This window comes from Aquarana catesbeiana, linkage group LG03 (assembly GCF_042186555.1).
Source record: "Aquarana catesbeiana isolate 2022-GZ linkage group LG03, ASM4218655v1, whole genome shotgun sequence".
NCBI lineage: Eukaryota > Metazoa > Chordata > Amphibia > Anura > Ranidae > Aquarana > Aquarana catesbeiana.
In genome coordinates this window covers 14,594,209-14,619,842 of record NC_133326.1, presented here as the reverse complement: position 1 = coordinate 14,619,842, position 25,634 = coordinate 14,594,209, and positions in this window count along the sequence as shown.

Here is a 25,634-nt window from a genome sequence, read left to right as displayed (position 1 = left end):
AGTTGCCCGTTTTTGGTGGGGGTCTGTTCAGGGGTATGTGCAAACCTCTCCAATTTTGCTGCTGCTGCTGCCGCCTGGTTCCCCTTCTCCCTTGCTGACCGTAATGACTGGGGGCCCAGGTTCTCCATGTTAACTGGCTCCTCCCCTCTCCTCCTGGACATTGCCTTTGTTACCTTTGTTTCTTTTATGTACCCAGATAGTCAATACCACCAGGAGAGACAGGCTAAGGAAGAATAAAGACCAGGGAGCAGCAAGAGGGTTTTGGCCAAGCTTACACAGACAAGTACTGTCCCTTTAATGCAAGGATCTAACTACAACCCTGCAATCAGCCGATGTACTTATTCAGCAGTCTGAGTATTTGTTGTGCTAGTCAGATGCAACACATATGCCCTTTCACTCCTCCGTCCCCCTGTTGTAATATAGGGTCTCCACGAGCTGTCCTTTATTCTTTATCCGAGCACAGTGAGCTATGGTAAAATGACAGGGTTAAACCCTCTTTCCAGGCCCCGCTCACCTGCTCCGGTCCCCACAGTCCCAGGACCCAGCGTCCAACTCCTTACCAGCCTCCACGGAGTATCCCAGACAGTTTGGCATAAAATTCACCTCTGGCCTTCTGTTCCACCACCACCCGTCTGCTTCTCCTCCTCTCTCGCCGCTTCGTAGCGGCACACTGAAAGCCGCTCCACCGGCTCCCAAGCGCGCAGGCGCAGTAGCTACCGTGGCTCCCGTGAAGGCGCCTCGATGCGGCTAGTATGTTCAGGCAGCCGGCTTCTCCAACTAAGGACACTTCCTCGCTCGCCCGCTTTGCATCGGCACGCTGAGATCCAAGTGCTTGCAAATAGCAGCCGACCAAACGTTCCAGCCCTCCAGTATCAGCAGGTAACCGGCAAGGTGGAGAGACTCTCAGCACGCCACTTGCTCTGCTCCACACTCCATCCACACCCACACCCTCATCCGGTCACGCCCCCCACCTTTCATCTGATCTCTAAATTGCTGCATTTGTAAAATTTAAAAACCAATATAAAGGAATAGTAGTGGTAAAAAAAAAACCTTGTGGATTTGATTAAACTTTTTTTTTGGTTGATTCTCCTTTAAGGGGGCGTGGCAGGGGGCGTGTCCTATGCTTACATACATTTGCTAGTAGGTGTCCCTCATTCCCATCTCAAAATTTTGGGAGGTATGGTATTGGGTACACCTTGCTAGTACCGGGTTGGACCCCCTTTTGTCTTCAGAACTGTCTTAATTCTTGGTGGCATAGATTCAACAAGGTGTAGGAAACGTTCCTCAGAGATTTTGCTCCATAGTGATATGATAACATCATGCAGTTGCTGCAGATTTGTCGGCTGCACATCCATGATGCCGATCATATCTCTATTGGATGAGATGTGGTGAGTGTGGAGGACATTGGAGTACAGAGACCTCATTGTCCAGTGGTGAGATGATTGAAGCTTTGTGACATGGTGCATTATCCTGCTGGAAGGAGCCATCAGAAGATGGGGACACTGTAGTCATAAAGGGATGGACATGGTCAGCAACAATACTCAGGTAGGTCGTGGTGTGTAAACCATGATCAATTGGTACTAAGGGGCCCAAAGTGTGCCAAGAAAATATCCCCCCCACCATTACACCCCCACCACCAGCCTGAACCGGTGATACCCCATCTCCCACACCATTACACCCCCACCACCAGCCTGAACCGGTGATACCCCATCCCCCACACCATTACACCCCCACCACCAGCCTGAACCAGTGATACAAGGCAGGATGGATCCATGTGCCAAATTCTGACCCCACCATCTGAATGTCGCAGCTGAAATCCAGACTCATCAGACCAGGCAACGTTTTTCCAATCTTCAATTGTCCATTTTTGGTGATCCTGTGCCAATTGTAGCCTCAGTTTCCTGTTCTTAGCTGACAGGAGTGACACCCGGTGTGGTCTTCTGCTGCTGTAGCCCATCTGCTTCAAGGTCCAGTGTTGTATGTTCAGAGATGGTATTCTGCATACCTAGGGTGTAACAAGGGGTTATTTGAGTTACTGTCGCCTTTCTATCATCTGGAACCAGTCTGCCCATTCTCCTCTGACCTCAACAAGGCATGTTCATCCACACAACCGCCGCTCACTGGATAGTTTCTCTTTTTTGGACCATTCTCTGTAAACCCCGAGAGATGGTTGTGTGCGAAAATCCCAGAAATACTCCAAACCAGCCCATCTGGCACCAACCACCATGCCACGTTTAGTCACTTAAAGTGGAGTTCCACCCACTTTTACAACTCTTCAGCATCCCTCACTAAACTGTGCACTGTAAACAAATTGGATATTTTTTTTATTTTTTTTCTCAGCACCTACTGTATATCTGCTGTATTTATTTTTCACTTCCTCCTCCCTGGCCGCGGCCCATCGCATCATTTCCTGTTTGCAATGCCTTCTGGGAAGGGGCGGCAACTTCCTCTGGAACTGCCGTTGCTATGGAAACCTGACCTGAAACCTATTACACTGCTTGTGCTGCACTGAGCATGTGCGAGATCTGCAAGGATGAGATCCAGGAAGAAATACAGTCTGGCTTTTCAGATGCCCACACTTAAGATGGCCACGGCCTGCTGTAAGTTTATAAAATATCAAACTACTGCTATAAACTAACAAAGCAGGCCTTAGTTTACAGACTAACTTTACTAGAATACATTAGGCTTGTGTATTATAGGGGTATTTTTATTTAAAAAGTATAATTTCGGCCGGAACACCACTTTAAATCCCCTTTCTTCCCCATTCTGATGCTCAGTTTGAACTTCAGCAAGTCGTCTTCACCACGTCTAGATGCCTAAATGCATTGAGTTGCTGCCATGTGATTGGCTGATTAGCAATTTGGGTTACCAAGTCATTGAAAAGTGGCCGGTGAGTGTATATTTTACTCCGTTTTTGGCTGTGAGAAGCATAGTTCTATTAGAGGACTGTCCGCTTTCGTGTGATAGGATCTGTGTGTTCCTCTCCTCATTGTGCAATGTAAAATATATAGAATTGTGTATACAGAATGCAAGAGCTTAAATAAAGGAGCGGATATACAGAAATTCAATGCATTGCAGATTGAGGAAAGAATCATCAGAATTTACTTCGATCTGCTCCAAAACCTGGCCACCGCTCCAAGTTCTACTGATGCCAGGAATTGATATTAACCCTTTCCCAGGCGGGGCGTCGCGGGTCACTGGCTTTCAAGTTCCTTGCGAATCTCATACCGATTCTGGAGACTCAACAGGGTGGTGCAGGTGTGGTGTCCCCCTGGAGCTCGTCAGCCTAATCAATCTCTAATTACTATGCAAATGGATCAAGGGAACCTTTGACATTATTTCTTTTCAGGAATTTTAATTAAGAACGTTACTAATGACATAGAAGGGCATACAGAGAACCCTGGCAAAAGTTATTATCTGCAAGCTCTGCAGCCCACCTACTTTTTTCTCAGACGTTTCTACAAGTGGCAGGCCTTGTGTGTGCCAAGATTCGTTTTCCTTTTACAATGTGATATTCACACCAGCAGGTAGAGATCGCACTGCCTGCGAAGCTTGTGTGTCTGTTTATTTCAGGACTGAAAGTTACCATTGTCACCGTCATTTTGCTGCCTTGTAGGGCGAGGGAATTTGTGTACGCCTCTACAAGGGTGGTGGACAGGGGCGTTGCTAGGGGGTGGCTTTTGGGGCCATAGCCCCGAATCTGGGGCCCATAGCCCAGAGTCTCTCAGAGACGGCCGTGGTCGTGGCCTCTCGGCAGCCGGGCCGCGAGTGCGGCGGGCAGCACCAGAGAGTGGGCAGGCAGTACGGGAGAGCCGGGCGGGCGAGAGAGCAAAGAGATGTAAGGGGCTCTCTTGGGACCCTGATGTAAGGGGAGCTCTCTGGGGACCCCAATGTAAGGGGGAGGTTCTCTGGGGACCCTGAGGCAAGGGGGGCTCTCTGGGGACCCTGATGTAAGTGGGGGGGCTCTCTGGGAATCCTGATTTAAGTGGGGGGCTCTCTGGGGACCCTGATGTAAGTGGGGGGCTCTCTGGGGACCCTGATGCAAGAAGGAGGCTCTCTGGGGACCCTGATGTAAGGAAGGGGCTCTCTGGGGACCCTGATGTAAGGAAGGGGGCTCTCTTAGGACTCTGATGTAAGGAAGGGGGCTCTCTGGGGACTCTGATTTAAGTGGGGGAGGCTCTCTGGGGACCCTGATGTAAGGGGAAGCTCTCTGGAGATTCTGATGTAAGGAGGGGCTCTCTGTGGACCCTGATGTAAGGGGGGGATCTCTGGGGACCCTGATGTAAGGGGGGATCTATGGGAACCCTGATGTAAGGGGGGCTCTCTGGGAAACCTGATGTAAGGAGCGCTCTCTGGGGACCCTGATGTAAGTGGGGGCTTTCTGAGGACCCTGATGTAAGTGGGGGCTCTCTGGGGACTCTGATTTAAGGAGGGTCTTTCTGGGGACCCTGATGTAAGGGGGAGGCTCTCTGGGGACCCTGATGTAAAGGCGAGGCTCTCTGGGGACCCTGATGTAAGGGGGACGCTCTCTGGGGACCCTGATGTAAGGGGGGCTCTCTGGGGACCCTGATGTAAGGGTGAGGCTCTCTGGGGACCCTGATGTAAGGGCGAGGCTCTCTGGGGACCCTGATGCAAGGGGGGCTCTCTGGGGACTCTGATGTAAGGGGGAGGCTCTCTGGGAACCCTAATGTAATGATAATATATGTAATATACAGTATATATATATATATATATATATATATATATATATATATATATTAGGGATGAGCTTCGAGTTCGAGTCGAACTCATGTTCGACTCGAACATTGACTGTTCGCAAGTTCGCCGAACAGCAAACAATTTGGGGTGTTCGTGGCAAATTCGAATGCCGCGGAACACCCTTTAAAAGTCTATGGGAGAAATCAAAAGTGCTAATTTTAAAGGCTAATATGCAAGTTATTGTCATAAAAAGTGTTTGGGGACCCAGGTCCTGCCCCAGGGGACATGGATCAATGCAAAAAAAAGTTTTAAAAACGGCAGTTTTTTCAGGAGCAGTGATTTTAATAATGCTTAAAGTCAAACAATAAAACTGTAATATCCCTTTAAATTTCGTACCTGGGGGGTGTCTATAGTATGCCTGTAAAGGGGCGCATGTTTCCTGTGTTTAGAACAGTCTGACAGCAAAATGACATTTTGAAGGAAAAAACTCATTTAAAACTACCTGCGGCTATTGCATTGCCGACAATACACATAGAAGTTCATTGATAAAAACGGCATGGGAATTCCCCAAAGGGGAACCCCGAACCAAAATTAAAAAAAAAAAAATGACGTGGGAGTCCCCCTAAATTCCATACCAGGCCCTTCAGGTCTGATATGGATATTAAGGGGAACCCCGGCCAAAATTAAAAAAAAAAAATGACGTGGGGTTCCCCCTAAATTCCATACCAGACCCTTCAGGTCTGGTATGGATTTTAAGGGGAACCCCGCGCCAAAAATCCATACCGGACCCTTATCTGAGCACGCAACCTGGCAGGCCGCAGGAAAAGAGGGGGGGACGAGAGTGCGCCCCCCCCCTCCTGAACCGTACCAGGCCACATGCCCTCAACATTGGGAGGGTGCTTTGGGGTAGCCCCCCAAAACACCTTGTCCCCATGTTCACTAAAAAACTGTCAAAAATGTTAAAAATGACAAGAGACAGTTTTTGACAATTCCTTTATTTAAATACTTCTTCTTTCTTCTATCTTCCTTCATCTTCTGGTTCTTCTGGCTCTTCTGGTTCTTCCTCCGGCGTTCTCGTCCAGCATCTCCTCCGCGGCGTCTTCTATCTTCTTCTCCTCGGGCCGCTCCGCACCCATGGCATGGGGGGGAGGCTCCCGCTCTTCTTCTTTTCCTCCTTCTTCTCTTCTTCTCTTGTTCATTCTCTTCTCCGGGCCGCTCCGCATCCATGCTGGCATGGAGGGAGGCTCCCGCTGTGTGACGGCGTCTCCTCGTCTGACAGTTCTTAAATAATGGGGGGCAGGGCCACCCGGTGACCCCGCCCCCCTCTGACGCACGGGACATGACGGGACTTCCCTGTGGCATTCCCCGTGACGTCACAGGGAAGTCCCGTCAAGTCACCGTGCCTCAGAGGGGGGCGGGGTCACCGGGTGGCCCCGCCCCCCGTTATTTAAGAACTGTCAGACGAGGAGCGCCGTCACACAGCGGGAGCCTCCCTCCATGCCAGCATGGGTGCGGAGCGGCCCGGAGAAGAAAATGAAGAAGAGAAAAGAAGAAGAGAAGAGCGGGAGCCTCCCCCCCCATGCCATGGGTGCGGAGCGGCCCGAGGAGAAGAAGATAGAAGACGCCGCGGAGGAGATGCTGGACGAGAACGCCGGAGGAAGAACCAGAAGAACCAGAAGATGAAGGAAGATAGAAGAAAGAAGAAGTATTTAAATAAAGGAATTGTCAAAAACTGTCTCTTGTCATTTTTAACATTTGTGACAGTTTTTTAGTGAAATGGTAGGGGTAAGTACCCCCTTACCATTTCACACAGGGGGGGGGCGGGATCTGGGGGTCCCCTTGTTAAAGGGGGCTTCCAGATTCCGATAAGCCCCCCGCCCGCAGACCCCCACAACCACCGGCCAGGGTTGTGGGGATGAGGCCCTTGTCCTCATCAACATGGGGACAAGGTGTTTTGGGGGGCTACCCCAAAGCACCCTCCCAATGTTGAGGGCATGTGGCCTGGTACGGTTCAGGAGGGGGGGGGGCGCACTCTCGTCCCCCCCTCTTTTCCTGCGGCCTGCCAGGTTGCGTGCTCGGATAAGGGTCTGGTATGGATTTTTGGGGGGACCCCACGCCGTTTTTTTTTTTTTTTTTTGACGCGGGGTTCCCCTTAAAATCCATACCAGACCTGAAGGGTCTGGTATGGAATTTAGGGGGAACCCCACGTCATTTTTTTTTTTTAATTTTGGCCGGGGTTCCCCTTAATATCCATATCAGACCTGAAGGGCCTGGTATGGAATTTAGAGGGACTCCCACGTCATTTTTTTTTTTACATTTTGGTTCGGAGTTCCCCTTTGGGGAACTCCAATGCCGTTTTTATCAATGAACTTCTATGTGTATTGTCGGCAATGCAATAGCCGCGGGTAGTTTTAAATGAGTTTTTTCCTTCAAAATGTCATTTTGCTGTCAGACTGTTCTAAACACAGGAAACATGCGCCCCTTTACAGGCATACTATAGACACCCCCCAGGTACGAAATTTAAAGGGATATTACAGTTTTATTGTTTGACTTTAAGCATTATTAAAATCACTGCTCCTGAAAAAACGGCCGTTTTTAAAACTTTTTTTTGCATTGATCCATGTCCCCTGGGGCAGGACCCGGGTCCCCAAACACTTTTTATGACAATAACTTGCATATTAGCCTTTAAAATTAGCACTTTTGTTTATTCATGTTCGTGTCCCATAGACTTTAACGGTGTTCGCATGTTCGAACGAACTTTTTTCCTGTTCGCATGTTCTGGTGCGAACCGAACAGGGGGGTGTTCGGCTCATCCCTAATAAATAAATATATATATATATATATATATATATATATATATATATATATATATATATATATATATATATATATATATACATACATACATACACACACACACACACACACACACACACACACACACACACACACACACACACACACACACACACACACACACACACGCGCGTATATTATATACATGTGTGTGCCTGCCCAAGTGTATGACTTTCTTTACTTCACTGCTGTGGGCTCTAGCCCCAGATCTTTTGTAGACCTAGCAACGCCCCTTGTGGTGGGGGGTTCCCAGTGAGTCTGAATTTGAAGTGGGCAAGTTTAAAATAACTTTTCTGCTTGTGTGGGAGTTTGCGCTTTGTTTTTGGTCATTTGATAAATGCTGGCATAGAGACAGCGAGGAAAGGGAAATGCCGAGTTTCTGTGGGAGAAGGCATTCTGAAAACAGCTGTATATGTTGTTATTATTATTATTATACAGGATTTATATAGCTCCAACAGTTTATGCAGCGCTTTACAATATAAAAAGGGAGACAATACAGTTATAATACAATAAAATATGAGAGGATTAAGAGGGCCCTGCTCAGAAGAGCTTACAATCTAATAGGGTGGGGCAGGTGGTACAAAAGGTTGTAACTGTGGGGAATGAGCTGATGGAAGTGGTAGGAGATTAGTTGGAGACATGATAGGCTTTTCCTAAAGAGGTGAGTTTTCAGGGATCGCCTGAAGGTAGCAAGAGTAGGGGATAGCCGGATAGATGGAGGTAGCGAGTTCCAGAGGTTGGGAGAGGCCCTGGAGAAATCCTGGAGACGAGCATGGGAGGAGGAGATGAGAGAGCTTGAGAGTAGGAGGTCTTCAGAAGAGCGGAGAGGACGATTTGGGTGATATTTGGAGACAAGATTGGTGATGTAGCTCGAGTTGTGAATGGCTTTGTATGTTGTAGTTAGTATTTTGAATTTAATTCGCTGGGTGATTGGGAGCCAGTGTAGGGATTGGAGGAGAGGGGTGGCGGTCAGTGTAGGGATTGGAGGAGAGGGTGGGCAGACACTGAGTGGTTGGTAAGGTGTATAAGTCTGGCAGCAGCATTCATGATAGACTGAAGAGGAGAGGAGCCTATGGAGTTGCAGGCCAATGAGAAGGGAGTTGCAATAGTCAAGGCGAGAGATAACGAGGGTGTGAAGGAGGAGCTTGGTGGTTTCATTTGTTAAAAAGGGGCGAATTTTAGAGATGTTACGGAGGTGAATTCTACAAACTTTTGACAACGATTGGACTTGGGGCTGAAATGATAAGTCAGAGTCTAGGATTACACCTAGTACCCTGGCGTGAGGGGAGGGACTGATGGTTGCATTGTTGATTTTGATAGAAAAGTCATGGGGGGGCACAGGCGGGGGGGCATAATAATAGCTCAGTTTTAGAGAGATTTAGTTTAAGGAAGTGGTGCGACATCCATGCCGATATGTCAGTTAGTAAGTTAGTAATGCGAGAGGAGACTGAAGGAGTGAGGTGAGGAGTAGACAGATAGATTTGGGTGTCATCAGCATATAAGTGGTATTGGAAGCCGTGGGCGGTTATTAAGTGAACAAGGGAGGAGGTGTAGATAGAGAAAAGAAGGGGTCTGGTATGTTATGGTATAAGTTGCATTTTAATTCTGATGTATAGACTTAACATGGAGGAACCCTTGAAATAACTTTCCAATCTCGGGGAACCCCTGCTAATAATTACTGTATCTGCAGCTCACTATAAAAAAAAATTTTAAAATGGCGTGGGGTCCCCCCCAAAAATCCATACCAGACCCTTATCCGAGCATGCAGACCAGCAGGTCAGGAAAGGTGAGAGGGAAGGAGGAGCGCCCCCCCTCCTACACCATACCAGGCCACATGCCCTCAACATGGGGGGGTGGGTGCTTTGGGGCAGAGGGGCCCTGACCCCCTAACCTACATAGGCAAAGCACCTTGAACCCATGTTGATGGGGACAAGGGCCTCTTCCCGACAACTCTGGGCTGTGGTTGTCGGGGTCTGCAGGTGGGGGGCTTAATGGAATCTGGAAGCCCCCAAAATCCACAACAGACACTTTTCCGAGCATGCAGCCCGGCAGGTCAGGAAAGGGGGGGATGAGCAAGCCCCCCCCCACCCGAACTATACCAGGCCACATGCCCTGACTCTGCGCCCCCCACCCCAAAGCACATTGTCCCCATGTTGCTGACTGAAGTTCCGTGATAGGCGACCGGCTTCCAAGAGTAAATGGTCCCGGTAGATAAACCACTCTCAGGTTTATCAAGTTTCTTTCTGCCCATACATGATAGGCTCCACTTCCCTCAATAAAGATAAGCTGTACGTCCCTCCTTGGCGGTAGATGTATGACACTGCCACACGATTGTCAATGCGTAAAAGCACAGATTTGTTTCTGATCTGCGAAGCTAAGTCCACAGTGAGCCCCCCCCCCGAACCCTTCATGCTGGTGTCTGTGGAAATTACGATCTAAAGAGATGTAACCCAGCCGCCGTGTTTCTCCTTGGACTCCCGCAGTATACTCTTGTACATAAGGGCTCATCAGACGGATCACTTGGGACAATGTGCCCAAAAGCCCAGCTGAAAATGTCTCAGGTGCCAATGTGTCCAAAGGTAACATTGATATGCAAGCTGAACTAGTTCTTATCAAACTTGGGCATTTAGCTGCTCACAGGGGAGAGGTTGATTTGCGCATCCTCATCCTCCGAGCCACCTTCTTAGGAGGGAAAGAGAGACTATTCCCCTTGTATTACTGAAGAGGGCTTCCAGATAGATCCTTTTCTTGGGTTGGGATGAGCTGGCTTTTCTCCTCGTTTACTAGCCACCCGAAATCTGAGAAAGTTGTTATTAGGATCTTTCTGTGTGTCAGAAGCTGGGCTGGGCTATTTGCCAGTAGCCGGATATCATCTAGATACCGCAAGGCTGAGTCCCTTTCTTTCAGGGGGCTAGTACTGAGATCAGAACTTACGTAAATACTCTTGGTGAGGTGCAAAGCCTGAAGGGCAGGCTATGGAACTGCAGGTTATGTTGGCCAACTGTTATGCCCCGTACACACGGTCGGACTTTGTTCGGACATTCCGACAACAAAATCCTAGGATTTTTTCCAACGGATGTTGGCTCAAACTTGTCTTGCACACACACGGTCACACAAAGTTGTCGGAAAATCCGATCATTTTAAACGCGGTGATGTAAAACATGTACATCGGGACTATAAACAGGGCAGTGGCCAATAGCTTTCATCTCTTTATTTATTCTGAGCATGCGTGGCACTTTGTCCGTTGGATTTGTGTACACACGATCGGAATTTCCGACAACGGATTTTGTTGTCGGAAAATTTTATCTCCTGCTCTCCAACTTTGTGTGTCGGAAAATCCGATGGAAAATGTCCGATGGAGCCCACACACGGTCGGAATTTCCGACAACACGTTCCGATCGGACATTTTCCATCGGAAAATCCGACCGTGTGTACGGGGCATAAGTCTCAGATGACTCTAAATGGCTGGTAGAAACGGGACGTTTATATACACGTCCCTGAGAACTACTGATATTATTCAGTCTCATCTGCATTTTGAAGATTCCGAAAGTATGTAACGGTTCAATTTGTTCAGGTTTATTACCAGGCCCCAGCCCCCCTTTCTTTTGGGAACCAGGAAGAGCGGAGTAGAAACCGGAAAAACCTCTCTGGACTGGAGCCAATGCCTTTTTGGCTTGCAGAGAAATCAGGAAGTGATGTTGCACTTCTGCCTTCAGAGGAGAACTTGAAAATCTTGTGGGCGAGAAGTAATCTTGAGGGCGGGGGAGTGACCTGAAAGGACCAAAAAGGTGCTTGAAATTAAATTTAGACACCACCCAGAGGTCTCTGCGTCAGTGCTGCCAGATTTAGGAAAAGAGTTGCAGGCTGGCACCGACCTGAATCTCCTGGGGCGGGCCCTAGTCACAAAAGGACTTAGAGGCGTCCTGAGAGTTGGGAAGAACCCCCTGTTTGTGTACTTGAAGTATGGATCTTGGATGGAAAACAAACTGGATCTCCCCATTCTTCTGTCTTGAGGCAGCAGGCCTGTCTTTCCACCCGTTACGTGGAAAACTTGCTTTTTCAAGCTTTTCACCAAAAGCTGAGTGAGTTTTGCCCTTAAAGGGAATATTACGCCAACTTTCCTTGGATTCTGCATCTGCTGCCCATGGCTTCAACTATAGGGCTCGCTTCAATCTACTGAGATGCTCTAAAGGGAACCCTACCTCCGTTTTCTTCCATTCTTCTTCAATGAGGCCTTCAACCTTATCCATTAGAGGGAAGGACAAACGTTTCCCTAAAAGAAAAAGGGACAATAACATTTAACCTCTTTTATTTATTTTTTTTAGGTGGCTCTTTGTCCTCTTTCCAGCCAATAGGTTGAACCAGAGCCAAGCTAAACCCAGTAGGGTCTGAATCATCAGATGATTCTCCAAACATAACTATGTCTGTTAATGGTGTAGAGGTTTGCTGCAACATAGGGAGGGAAGAATCCCTCATGGATGAGCCAGGAGATGCTGGTTCTGCTTTCTCCTCCCAAGTATGTTGAGGAATTTGCTGAGAGGGTAGAGAGGCCATCAATTCAGAAAAGGAATCCTTGACAACCTACTTCAAAAAATCTGTCACCTGTTGACCTTTTGATTCCTTGTAGGTGGCATAATCCTCGAAACAGCTCTTGCAGACCAAACTCTCAGGCATAGGGGCAGTCCCGCAAGCCCAACATTTCTGGGTCTCCTATGGCTTGGAGAGTGGGATGAGCAGTGACTCCCCCAAGGATCTCTGCCCCCCATTTAATTGGGACCTGGATGACTGACCTTGGTGGTCTGGGCTGACGTTGATGGATTCATGCCGATACCCTGATGCTTTGCACGTCTTTGGGCGTAAAGGGCTGCAACACAAAAAAAAGTTGCCAGAGTTGAAGCTCTCTTTTAACCACTTGCCGACCAGCCGCCGCAGTTTTACTGTGGCAGAATGGCACGGCTGGGCAAAATTACATTATGTTACATCACTTCGCCCTGTGGCCACTAGGGGCGCACGCTGCTCAGCCCTGGAGCCGATGAGAGTGCCCGGCGGTCGCGCTCACCGCCGGGCTCCCGCAATCGCTGGCGACACACCAAGAACCGGGATCTGTGTGTGTAACAGAGAACCCTGAGACAGAAGGGTGTCATACTGCGTGAAATATAATGTTTATATAGCAAGAGAAGGGCAGGCCACAAAACATACTCACCTGTAACCTGAAAAGGGCAAAAAGGGCTCCCGTTGCCCCTAACCAAGATGGCCACCGCAGCCTCGTGGACATCACACATGCACTAACAGAGGGCCGCCCGGACCTGCCTCTCCGCTGACAAGACACGCTGTGTCCCCGGCGATTTCCGGAACGTCCGTGCATGCGCAGCTTGAACACGCCGGAAGCCGCACATAAGAACCGGAAACATGCACGAGCGGGCCCTAAGGAAGAAAGACCTGAGGGAAGTACTGGGAAAAGGTGCTAGAAAGGGGAAGAGAGAGACACAGAGGTGAAATAAATAATAATACTAAAAAAGAAAAGCATTAGCATGCTGCTCACCGGACCCCAGGTCTGTCAGACACCATATGTCAAAAGCTCAGCAAAACACTCCTGGTTAGGAGACTGCTGTCGCCCCAAAAGACCCACAGAAGATACTCCTCACCCTATCAGCGCATTAAGCTGCCCAGGACTGAGGACTGCATCTGGGAGAGGCTGAACCCAGACGGAAGCTGCATAGAGCAGAGGTAAGGACTATCGTGACCATCACTGACCATGAGGTTTAAGGAGAAAAAGGAGAATGATGGGGGAGTCCTTTACCTCTTCTTTTATGATGTTCACTGTCCTAAGGGAGGAGCCAAAGGCGGAGCCTATGCTGCCATGGATGCACCAGGAAAAAGTTTTGCCTATAGTTCTACTTTAAAGTCAGGCAGAGTGGCAATCATCATAAAATTTTACTACAAGCTTTGTGCAGACTTCAGGAACAAGCAGTTAGCTAATCACAATTGCATGATATGAGATTTTGGGGATTTTTTTGTACATAAATGGAGTACCATCACCATGTTTACAATAAAGTAAAATTTTCATTTTTTGGCGGTTTTAGTAAATCATAAATATGTGCAGATTCATTTTGTAGCAATTTATTTATCATTTTTTTTTCTAAAGAGATGATTTTTTCTTTTTGTCCATTTATACAATTACTGAATTTAGTACATCATTACTTTATGTCATTGAATAAGCCTGTGTGCACATGGAATACCCAACGTGTGGAACGTATTGTACCTCATTAATGGGTCGTAATGTAAATTATATACAGTATGTTATATATTTTAAATAAAAGAGGCTTTTTTTCTGAAAGAGAAGATTTTTAGTTAATTTGCGCAATTTACTAAAACTAGCACATTGTTAGTTGTCTTTATATAATTGAATAAGCCTTTTTATTTGCACAAGGTACACCCAACATATTGAAAGCATTTTATCTCATTAATGGGTTATACCGGATAACAAACCTCCATCATATTAATACTCCATTTTTCTTTTGCATCTATCATTGAAGCCTAGTATGCCAGTACAACAAATTATTTCATTGGGTAAGTAATTAAAAGTTTGACTGTTAATTAAATGGAAATCTATTTCTTTCAACTAAACTTTTTATTCTTCATTTAGTATGGTAAAGGGACAGGAAAAAACAGACAAGGCGTTTTTGTAAAGTGGATGTAAAGGTAAATTCACAGCTGAAGTTTGTAAGTGCTGACACAGCATATATATACAGCTGCGGCTTTGAAATCTGGAAAATGTCCATCTTGCTGTATGCAGCAGAACAGCGACCTTTGCCCAACTAGAAGTACAGAATTTAAACAGAAGAAAGGTCTACACTGGGACATCCAAGTATCGAAGGGATTTTTTCAAAAATAAATGTTTCAAAATTTGTAAGATCGGATACATGGAAGACCTGACGGCCTCTCTCTGACACCAAAAGGGAAAATTTAAACTAACCTGGCTCTTCTTGATAGAATTCCTGAGCTCTTGAGAATATAGAGACATCCTTCTCAGAGGTAGAGTTACCTAAGCTAATGAGTTCCTGAAGGTCCTCACAGTGACATCCAAGTATTGAAGGGATTTTTTTCAGAATTACTGACAAACTTTATAAAATTAATAAGATCAGATACATGGAGCACCTAACAACTTCTCTCCAGCACCAAGAGAAAGTTTTTTGACTAACCTGGCTCTACTGGATAGAGTTCCTGAGCTCCCAAGAGTATAGAGACATACTTCTCAAAGGTTAAGTTATCCGTGCTAATGAATACATGAAGGTCCACATAGTGACATCCAAGTATCAAAGAGATTTTTTTTTCGAAATTAGTCACAAACTTTCTAAAATGAATAAGATTAAAAACATGGAGGACCTGTTGGCCTCTCCCCAACACCAAAAGGAACATTTTTGATTAACCTGACTTTACTGGATATAATTCCAGTGTTCCCAAGAATATAGAGACATCCTTCTCAGAGGTTGAGTCGCCCATACTGACATATAATCACACACATAGGTTGGACTTGATCAACTTGTGTCTTTTTTCAACCTCACCTACTATGCAACTATGTAATTATGTTACTTTCTAAAATAATAAGATCAGAAACATGGAGGACCTGTTGGCCTCTCCCCAACCACAAGAGAAAACTTTTAGACTAATCTGGCTCTAATGGATAGAATTCCTGTGCTCCCAAGAATGTAGAGACATCCTTCTCAGAGGTTGAGTTACCCACGCTAATGAGTACCTGAAGGTCCACCCAGTGACATCCAAGTATTGAAGGGATTTTTTTCAGAATTACTGACAAACTTTATAAAATTAATAAGATCAGATACATGGAGCACCTAACAACTTCTCTCCAGCACCAAGAGAAAGTTTTTTGACTAACCTGGCTCTACTGGATAGAGTTCCTGAGCTCCCAAGAGTATAGAGACATACTTCTCAAAGGTTAAGTTATCCGTGCTAATGAATACATGAAGGTCCACATAGTGACATCCAAGTATCAAAGAGATTTTTTTTTCGAAATTAGTCACAAACTTTCTAAAATGAATAAGATTAAAAACATGGAGGACCTGTTGGCCTCTCCCCAACACCAAAAGGAACATTTTTGATTAACCTGACTTTACTGGATATAATTCCAGTGTTCCCAAGAATATAGAGACATCCTTCTCAGAGGTTGAGTCGCCCATACTGACATATAATCACACACATAGGTTGGACTTGATCAACTTGTGTCTTTTTTCAACCTCACCTACTATGCAACTATGTAATTATGTTACTTTCTAAAATAATAAGATCAGAAACATGGAGGACCTGTTGGCCTCTCCCCAACCACAAGAGAAAACTTTTAGACTAATCTGGCTCTAATGGATAGAATTCCTGTGCTCCCAAGAATGTAGAGACATCCTTCTCAGAGGTTGAGTTACCCACGCTAATGAGTACCTGAAGGTCCACCCAGTGACATCCAAGTATTGAAGAAATATTTTTCAAAATTAGTGGCAAGCGTTTTAAAATAATAAGATCGGATACATGGAGGACCTGATAGCCTCTCTCCAACACCACGAGAAAAAAAATTAGACTAACCTGGCTCTACTGGATAGAGTTTCTGAGCTCCCAAGAGTATAGAGACATCCTTATGAAAGGTTGAGTTACCTGTGCTATTGAGTACATGAAGATCCACAACAGTGACATCCAAGTATCAAAGGCTTTTTTTTCAAAATCAGTGACAAAATTTCTAAAATGAATAAGATCAGAAACGTGGAGGACCTGATGACCTCACTCCAACACCAAGAGGGAAAATTTAGACTAACCTGGCTCTACTGGATAGAATTCCTGAGCTCCCCAGAATATAGAGACATCTTTCTCAGAGGTTGAGGTACCCAAGCTAATGAGTACTTGAAGGTACAGTGACATCCAAGTATTAAAGAAATAGTTTTCAAAATTAGTGGGAAGTGTTTTAAAATAATAAGATCAGATACTGTACATGGAGGACCTGATAGTTCCTGAAGGACCACGCAGTATCCAAGTGTAGCACCCTGATGTTTAGGCAGGGTTGCTCCTAAATTTACCTGCCAGATGTAGTTACCTGGGCTCATTGTTAGGGATCAATTGATTTCACCCTAAGTCTAGAATTGCTGCATTTCTCTCTTCTGCCGCTGGGTGGCCGGGTACCTGGTGGCATTAGATAAGACAAGAGCAAAGCAAGGACGGACTAAGAGTATATGGGGTCTGTCAGCCAATGGACAGGGGTTTTCTTGAATCCCTTGGCCTGCTGGGAGAACCTATATATTTGGCTGGAGTCAGGTGATCGGTGTTCTGTGCCACCTGGACAGCTGTCTGGGTGGACGTGTGTTGTACTGCCCGGGCTGCTAGGCCAGAGTTTGGGCCTGTCCCGAGCACATCTGGCTGCTAGGCTGTCTGAGGGCCTATCCAGAAGCAAGAGAGCAGTGCATGGTTGGGATTGCGGCTTGCAGTCCAACCAGGAGTGACGGTTCTGCCGGCCAGAGAACCTGTCGTGGTCAGAGTTAAAGGGGAAGCAGACACCACTAAGGGACCATCCACCTTATTACCAGGAACCACAGTGAGTAGCTGAAGCAAGTACCGGAGCAGAATTCTCACCAGCCAGGGACGGTGAAGAATCGGGAAACTTCAGCAGGTGTCAAGCCAGGGACCCAGCCAGTGGAGGTGACACTTGCAGAGCAGCCTTGTGTGTCAAGCCAGGGACCGAGCAGGCCAGTGTGGGTGATGCTTGAGAAGAGTCTGGAGTGCCAAGCTAGGGACCGAGCAGAGAAGTGGGGGTGGCGCTTGAGGAAGATACTACCATGAAGATTGGAGGAGCTCAAGGGATTCAGTGGCAGTGAATCATCTAGTCTAGTAATAGAGACTGGGAGCTCAGTGGGTTGAAGAACTACAAGAACTGATTGTAGTGGAAGTAAAGGAACTGTTACACCTTGTGTTAGAAACTGTTAAAGACTGTTGCCATAGGAGACAGCATTCCTACACATGCAGATGTGGTGTCTTGCTGGATGCCTTTCCCTGCATGGCTGTCTACCTGTAAAAGCCTAGGAGTCTGCCAAATCAACATTGAACTGCCTAAGGGTGTCCTGGCCCTAACCCTCTCCACCAAAGTTCTGTTCAAGATGCAATCTCTTTGCATTCAAGAAGTGTCTGGTGCCCATGAATCTACTATGAAACATACCTTACAGCCCACTCTATATGGAAGGATGTCAGTAGCTCTTGGCTCTGGAGGTTCTCATTAGACTGAAGGAGGTCTGGTACCTTGCTCAGTGCTTCATTTTGGCCTAGGCGACAATGGCAGCCGACATAGGCGTCTGTGATTGGCCCCTGGGGAGGTGGTCACGTGTGGTGGGGCGGGGCTGGTCTGTGAGTGATCGCTGTGTTCCATCAGATATGGCGACCGGAACAGCGACACATGTGAGTCCCGCCTCTCTGCCTGGCACGCTGTGTGTCTCCTGAGGTCTCTCTCTCATCTGCCCCCCTCACCCCCTCTCTGTCAGCCCCCCCCCCGTCAGCCCACCCTTCTCTGTCAGCCCCCCTCCCTCTCTGTCAGTCAGCGCCCCCCTCTCTGTCAGCGCACCCCTCTCTGTCAGCCCACACCCCCCCCTCTGTCAGAGCCCCCCCCTCTGTCAGTCCCCCTCCCCCTCTGTCAGCCCACCCCTCTCTGTTCAATTCATCTCCTGATAGTACAGTCTTGGGGCAAGTTGCACATGCTCAGTTTGGTGCGTATTGCTAGAGAGGTTTTTTTTCTTGGGAGGGTGCATGTGATCAGCACAGGGCCAATCAGCACTATCCAGACAGAGGGTCAGGGGTCCTGCAGCCTCGTAGGACAGACAGAGGAGAATGAAATAAACCTGTTGGTATTCCTGACCCTATAGTGTCCCTTTAACTATAAATATCTACTTTCAAATATTACAGATAAACAGACCTTATAGTATAAAGCAATTATTAAATAAGGAAACAAGTGCACATAAAATAAAATGCAACGTCACAACAAATATGCAGTGTTTTCCTTTTACAGTGAACTGCAATAAAAAAAAAATGTAACTTAAATTTTGTCGTTCACGCTAATATAGGCCTAAACGTGAATTATTATGGATTGATGCAAACCTGCTAACTACAAGTTCCATATTTATTTGGGATGCAAGTCTGGCCTCAATTGACAATGTGACAAGATCTGAAAGCCTTTCCTCAGTCGTTGTTGTGCGTAGGAATGATTTTATTAACTTTAGTGCAGAAAAGCTTCTTTCACATGAGGCACAACTGACTGGCAAAACACAAGCTATTTTACATAGCCGGTAAAGCTCAAGGAATGGAATAGAGTAAGGCTCCAAAAAGTTAGTGAACTCAAGAATTGTGTCTGCCTTAACCACTTGCCGACCGCTGCACGCCCATATACGTCGGCGCAATGGCAGCAGTGGGCAAATGGGCGTACCTGTACGTCCCCTTTAAGAGATGGGGCTAGCAGGCTCGCGTGCGTCGCGTATAGCGTGACCGGCGGACTCCATGTGCGCCGTTCTCCCGGCGATCGTGTCATGGTGCCGCATAAAGGGGAAGTGCCTATGTAAACAAGCCATTTCTCCGTTCTGCCTTGTGTCATGACAGATCACTGCTCTCTGTCATCGGGAGCAGTGATCGCTGTCATGTGAGTTGAAGCCCCTCCCCCCCACAGTTAGAATCACTCCCTAGGACACACTTACCCCCTTGATCGCCCCCTAGTGTTTAACCCCTTCCCTGCCAGTGTCATTTATACAGTAATCAGTGCATTTTATAGCACAGATCGCTGTATAAATGACAATGATCCCAAAATAGTCTCAAAAGTGTCCGATGTGTCCGCCATAATGTCACAGTCCCGATAAAAATCGCAGATCGCCGCCATTACTAATAAAAAAAAAAATTAATAAAAATGCCATAAAACTATCCCCTATTTTGTAGATGCTATAACTTTTGCGCAAACCAATCAATATACGCTTATTGCGGTTTTTTTTTGTTTTTTTTTTTTACCAAAAACATGTAGAAGAATACGTATCAACCTAAACTGAGGAAAAAATAGTTTTTTTATATATTTTTGGGGGATATTTATTATAGCAAAAAGTAAAAAATATTGCTTTTATTTCAAAATTGTCGCTCTTTTTTTGTTTATAGCGCAAAATATAAAAACGCAGAGGTGATCAAATACCACCAAAAGAAAGCTCTATTTGTGGGGAAAAAAAGGACGTCAATTTTGTTTGAGTGCAACGTCGCACGACTGCACAATTGTCAGTTAAAGCGGCGCAGTGCTGAATCGCAAAAAGTGCTCTGGTCAGGGAGGGGGTAAAATCTTCCGGTGCTGAAGCGGTTAATGGCATCTGATGATTTTTTTTCTGTGTAGGGTTAGCATTGCCCGCTTCAGCTCAATCTCCAAGTTTCCTATGTTGCAGGAGTAGAATTTGGCCATTGGTAGCAATTTTTCAAAATTAAGAAATGAATCAGATGGAGGATTCAGAGACTGTACACCTTCCATGATTTCCACAGAATCTTTTGAAAAGCGAGATTTTAGCTCTGAAATTATTCTGTCAAGAACAACATACATGAACATTTCAATTAAATCATCTTTTTTGAGCAGTTTGGATAAAAATATATCTGTGGGCTTGGACTTTATAGGCGCGATAACAAGTGTTATAAAGTTAAAAAGTTAACTTTATAACACTTGTTATCGTGCCTATAAAGTCCAAGCCCACAGATATATTTTTATCCAATATGTAATTCCAGGATGTGGCACATAATACTCTATATGTATCCACAGTACCACTATGTGTTGATGCTCAATTGATAAAATTATTTGAGCAGTTGTTGTTGATGCCGCACAGTTTCCAAAATGACGCTATTTCTTAAGTTGAGAGGAGGCCGGCGATCTCGCTTCTTGGAAGGCGGTTCGGTAGAGTCATCATTTTGGTGCTGATAATATTCCACACTTGATGCTCAGTTGGATTGCTTCTGCCCAGACACTTTCTATTGTTCCAGAATTAGCAGAAGCTTCAGGTCTCCTCTCTGGATTGGGCACTTCTTCGAGCTCTTGTATAATTGTTCGCACAAGAAGGACAGCTGATGCCAAGTCAATATCTTTGGCTTGTAACGTTTGGCTTGTAATGTTAGAGAGCGTCTGGATCCTTTTTAGTATGTTCTCAAAAAACACAAGTGCCAGAATGAAGCCAAAATCAATGAACCGGTGAATGGATTTTGCCTCAACTGCTCTCTCGGTATGGTTGACCTTCTGCCAAAATATTGAGAGTTTCCAACAGAGGGCCAAGCGTTTTAAGAACAGCATTGCAGGCTGCATGTTGGCATGTCCACCTTGTGCCACTTAATTGTTTAAGCTGGATAGCTGGCTTGCTTGGCTTGCTTGACATTTCTTGTTGCACATTAGCAAACACCGAGTGAACAACAGAAGTACTGCAAAACACATACAGCTTTTCGAGCTTAACAAAAAATTAATTTGCTGCCTGTACAGAGCCGTAGCTTGAAGCTTGTGGGCCCCGATGCAAAAGTTGACCTGCCCCCCCACTTCCAGCGTGTGTGCAAATACATCCACCGCACGCCAACATACTCAAAATAGCTTAAGAGTTTTGAGTTCCCAGAGTTCCTCTTTACATCAGAGGACAGGGATCACCGCTGGAGAATCAAAGGACAGGGATCACCGCTGGAGAATCAGAGGACAGGGATCACCGCTGAAGAATCAAAGGACAGGGATCACCACTAGAGAATCAGAGGACAGGGATCACCACTAGAGAATCAGAGGACAGGGATCACCGCTGGAGAATCAGAGGACAGGGATCACCGCTGGAGAATCAGAGGACAGGGATCACCGCTGGAGAATCAGAGGACAGGGATCACCGCTGGAGAATCAGAGGACAGGGATCACCACTAGAGAATCAGAGGACAGGGATCACCGCTGGAGAATCAGAGGACAGGGATCACCGCTGGAGAATCAGAGGACAGGGATCACCGCTGGAGAATCAGAGGACAGGGATCACCGCTGGAGAATCAGAGGACAGGGATCACTGCTGGAGAATCAAAGGACAGGGATCACCACTAGAGAATCAGAGGACAGGGATCACCACTGGAGAATCAGAGGACAGGGATCACCGCTGGAGAATCAGAGGACAGGGATCACCGCTGGAGAATCAGAGGACAGGGATCACCACTAGAGAATCAGAGGACAGGGATCACCACTAGAGAATCAGAGGACAGGGATCACAGCTGAAGAATCAAAGGACAGGGATCACTGCTAGAGAATCAGAGGACAGGGACCCCTGGCAGGTCACTTGGCAGAGCTCCTTTCCTATCCCAGTACCGAATACAGCTCCCCCCACTACACAGAGCTGGAATCACATTCCTTTACACACAGTCTCTCAGTCTTCACAGGGTGTATCTGGCTTTTATGTTGCCCTTCTGACCTGTGAAATTCTCTAGTCGGAACGGCAGTGTAGTTGCAGTAGGCAGATACACCCTGTGCAGATCATGGCTGACTGGCTGTGTTGTAAAGGAATGTGATTTCAGCCCTGTGGAGGAGGAACAGTATAGAGTGCTGTAATGGGAAAGGAGCTCAGCAGCTGGGCATAGCATGCAGGGTGGAGGTGGTGGTCAGGGGGCTTTGGGGGGGGAAACTTAGATATGGGGGGGCAGAGCCATGTGATACAAAATTTGGAGCCTGCAGCCCTTCAGGGGCCCCCTGAGGAGGTGTTAAGGGATTTGTTTTAGCAATTTCTGAAGGTTTCTTTGTCAGTGTTGGCAGGCGTTGGGGGAAGGTCACCTCCCGGAGGTGTGTGTCTTTTCCCCAGTTGTCAGGGAAGGGGGGGTAAGTAGATATCCCCGGGTGGGGGGTGGGTACAGAGAATCCCAGATGGTGACTAGGAGACACTGAGCGGTGTCATACCTCACCAGTGACATCGGTCCCATCGTGGCTACAGGACGGCACTCTCCTCCTCTTGCCTCGCTGAGCTTGGTTACCATTCCATGTTGCCAGCACACAGCACAGATGCCTCCCCATCCTGGGTTGTTCTCACCCCGTGCTCCTCTCCATTCTGGAAATGGCTCACAGCTTCTCCCCAGCCAATGAGAACAGAGGGGTGTGGATTGTGGAAGGCAAAGTAGAAGCCCAGTACTGAAGCGTGGCGGTGGGGCCCTAGGGCAGATCGGAGCTGGATTTTGTGGAGGATATGATAATATGACAGGGAGGCTGCAGGGGTCCCCTGGAGCTAGGGGCGGGGTTGCGATTGTGACCCCTGCAACCCCTTATGCTACGCCCATGTGCCTGTACATTCTTCACAGTGTCCACGATGACCAGGTTGAGGCGGTGACTCATGAAATGAATGTAAAGTGCGCAAGCCACCTCCTTTTTAATGCATGCTTGCACACCATTAAGCCGGCCACTCATTACAGAGGCTCCATCATAGCCTTAAAGAAACCAAAAATTACCGTGCTGCCACAAAAACCCCCAAAAAAGCAGCAGTTCAACTGTGAGATAGACACAAAAACAACAACAAACAAGGAAAAAACTGTGCTATAACATGATTAAATATATGAGTGCATACAAATCAATTAGTGCATATCAAAGTTCATAGAGTAGGAAATCCAAGAAATCTTCTATGGAGATAGTTACATAGTTAGTCAGGTTGAAAAAAGACACAAGTCCATCCAGTTCAACCATAAAAAAAAAAAAAAATCGTACAATCCAATAGACCCAATTCTATACCCACAGTTGATCCAGAGGAAGGCAAAAAACCCCAGCAGAGCATGTTCCAATTTGCTACAGCAGGGGAAAAAATTCCTTCCTAATCCCCCAAGAGGCAATCAGATTTTCCCTGGATCACCTTTACCTATAAATGCTAGTACCCAGTTATATTATGTACATTTAGGAAAGTATCCAGGCCTTTCTTAAAGCAATCTACTGAGCTGGCCAGAACCACCTCTAGCGGGAGTCTATTCCACATTTTCACAGCTCTTACTGTGAAGAAACCTTTCCATATTTGGAGATGAACTCTCTTTTCCGCCAGTCGTAAAGAGTGCCCCCTTTTCCTCTGTGTTGACCGTAAAGTGAATAACTCAACACCAAGTTCACTATATAGACCCCTTTTGATATTTATATTTGAACATGTTGATCATATCCCCCTTATTCTCCTCTTCTCAGGAGAGAATAAATTCAGTTCCTCTAATCTTTCCTCATAGCTGAGCTCCTCCATGCCTCTTATCAGTTTGGTTGCCCTTCTCTGCACTTTCTCCAGTTCCCCGATATCCTTTTTGAGAACTGGTGCCCAAAACTGAACTGCATATTCCAGATGAGGTCTTACTAATGATTTGAACAGGGGCAAAAGTCCCATAAGATAAGGAAAGTCCCAAGGAAAATTCCCTCAATAATTCACAGTGAAAGCTTGTGTGGAAAACTTGAAATAAACACCGCTCACAGTGATCCTCCACCACATGAAATTCACACCAAAAAGCAAGCTAGTTAAGCTTGTATGTGGACCCAGATCCGAAATGCCCAGCTAATGATGCGGCTTCTCCGTGTACAGCGTGGCTAGCGTGTACAGCGTCAGTTATAGACGAAACGTGTGTCGGGTGGTTGACGCTCTGACGTCATCGCGACCTTGCTGAGAACGGGCGCTCGCTATGCCAGCCGGCGAACTGCTCTTTTAAACTTCATTTTTTTTGTAAGTGTTATACCTTTTACAATAAATCTTTTTATATCGGATTTACGCTATGGCCACCTTTCTTTTCTTTTGTCCTCATGCTTTTGAGTTCGAGTTTGTTCATCAACCATCGCACTTCCGTAGCCACGCTGTACACGGAGAAGCCGCATCATTAGCTGGGCATTTCGGATCTGGGTCCGTATACAAGCTTAACTAGCTTGCTTTTTGGTAAGCGTGAATTTCATGTGGTGGAGGATCACTGTGAGCTGTGTTTGTTTCAAGTTTTCCACACAAGCTTTCACTGTGAATTATTGAGGGACTTTCCTTATCTCCATAGAAGATTTCTTGGATTTCCTACTCTATGAACTTTGATATGCACTAATTGATTTTTATGTCCATCATAGCCTTGTCCAACACAATCATTTTTATCAATGCCTAGAGATGCTAGGACCTGGAATATGTACCCTGTTAGAGATTCAGCATCAAGGCTATCTGCTCGGTGGAATTGTAAGAACCGTTCATGGACCATCTGATTGTGGAAAAATCGGACTACGACAGACGGTTGTTCTGATTTACTTTAGATCCTTTGTTTCATCTGCAATGATGGAAAAGGGACTTCTTTAATGCTCTGTGCGATGCCTTCTCTAACAAGAGCAGCCGTAATTGACAGAAGTTCATTTTGGATAGATGGATGTAGATATCTTGCATTCCTAGGTCCTGTCATTTTGTTTCTTACAACGCTGTCTTTTTTTGCAATAAGAGAATTTCACGTACATTTCCATGGTTGACATGATCTGAGCCGTACCGATGCTCTCGCTGGGCAATTTTAGTCTTGGCTGTTGGCAACAAAACTCGGGCAATTGTTTTTATGTAATGTCTATTTTCATTGACCTCTCCTGTGTGAGCTTTAGTTGGATCTTTCATGATCGATGTATCCTGGCTTACACTCTTTTTGAAATCCTCCCATCTGACATGGGAATCCTTTGTGTGAAGGAGACTTCTCATGCTGTAGTATTCCTTTACCAGTTTCGAGTGCATTTTTTTCCAGTTTTTGTACCCTATGTTGACAAACGGTACTTTTTTTAACATGCCCATGGAGATATTTTGATGTTAAAAAAAAAATCGGCACGAGAAAGAGTATGCTGCATCCTGGGACACAGAATATTCCAACCATTCAAACGATCCAAACCACTGTGGGCGGAATGACCTGAAGCGCGCTCACATTTTTAGACATGTGCAATTTGTTTAGTTCCAAATTCATTTTTTAACGAATTTTGACGACTTCGTTAATTTCAGAAATATCCAAATTAATGAAAACCCGTTTAACGAATTTTTCCGAATATTCGCAAATTCGAATATTCTAAAATTTGTAAATTCGTACATTCG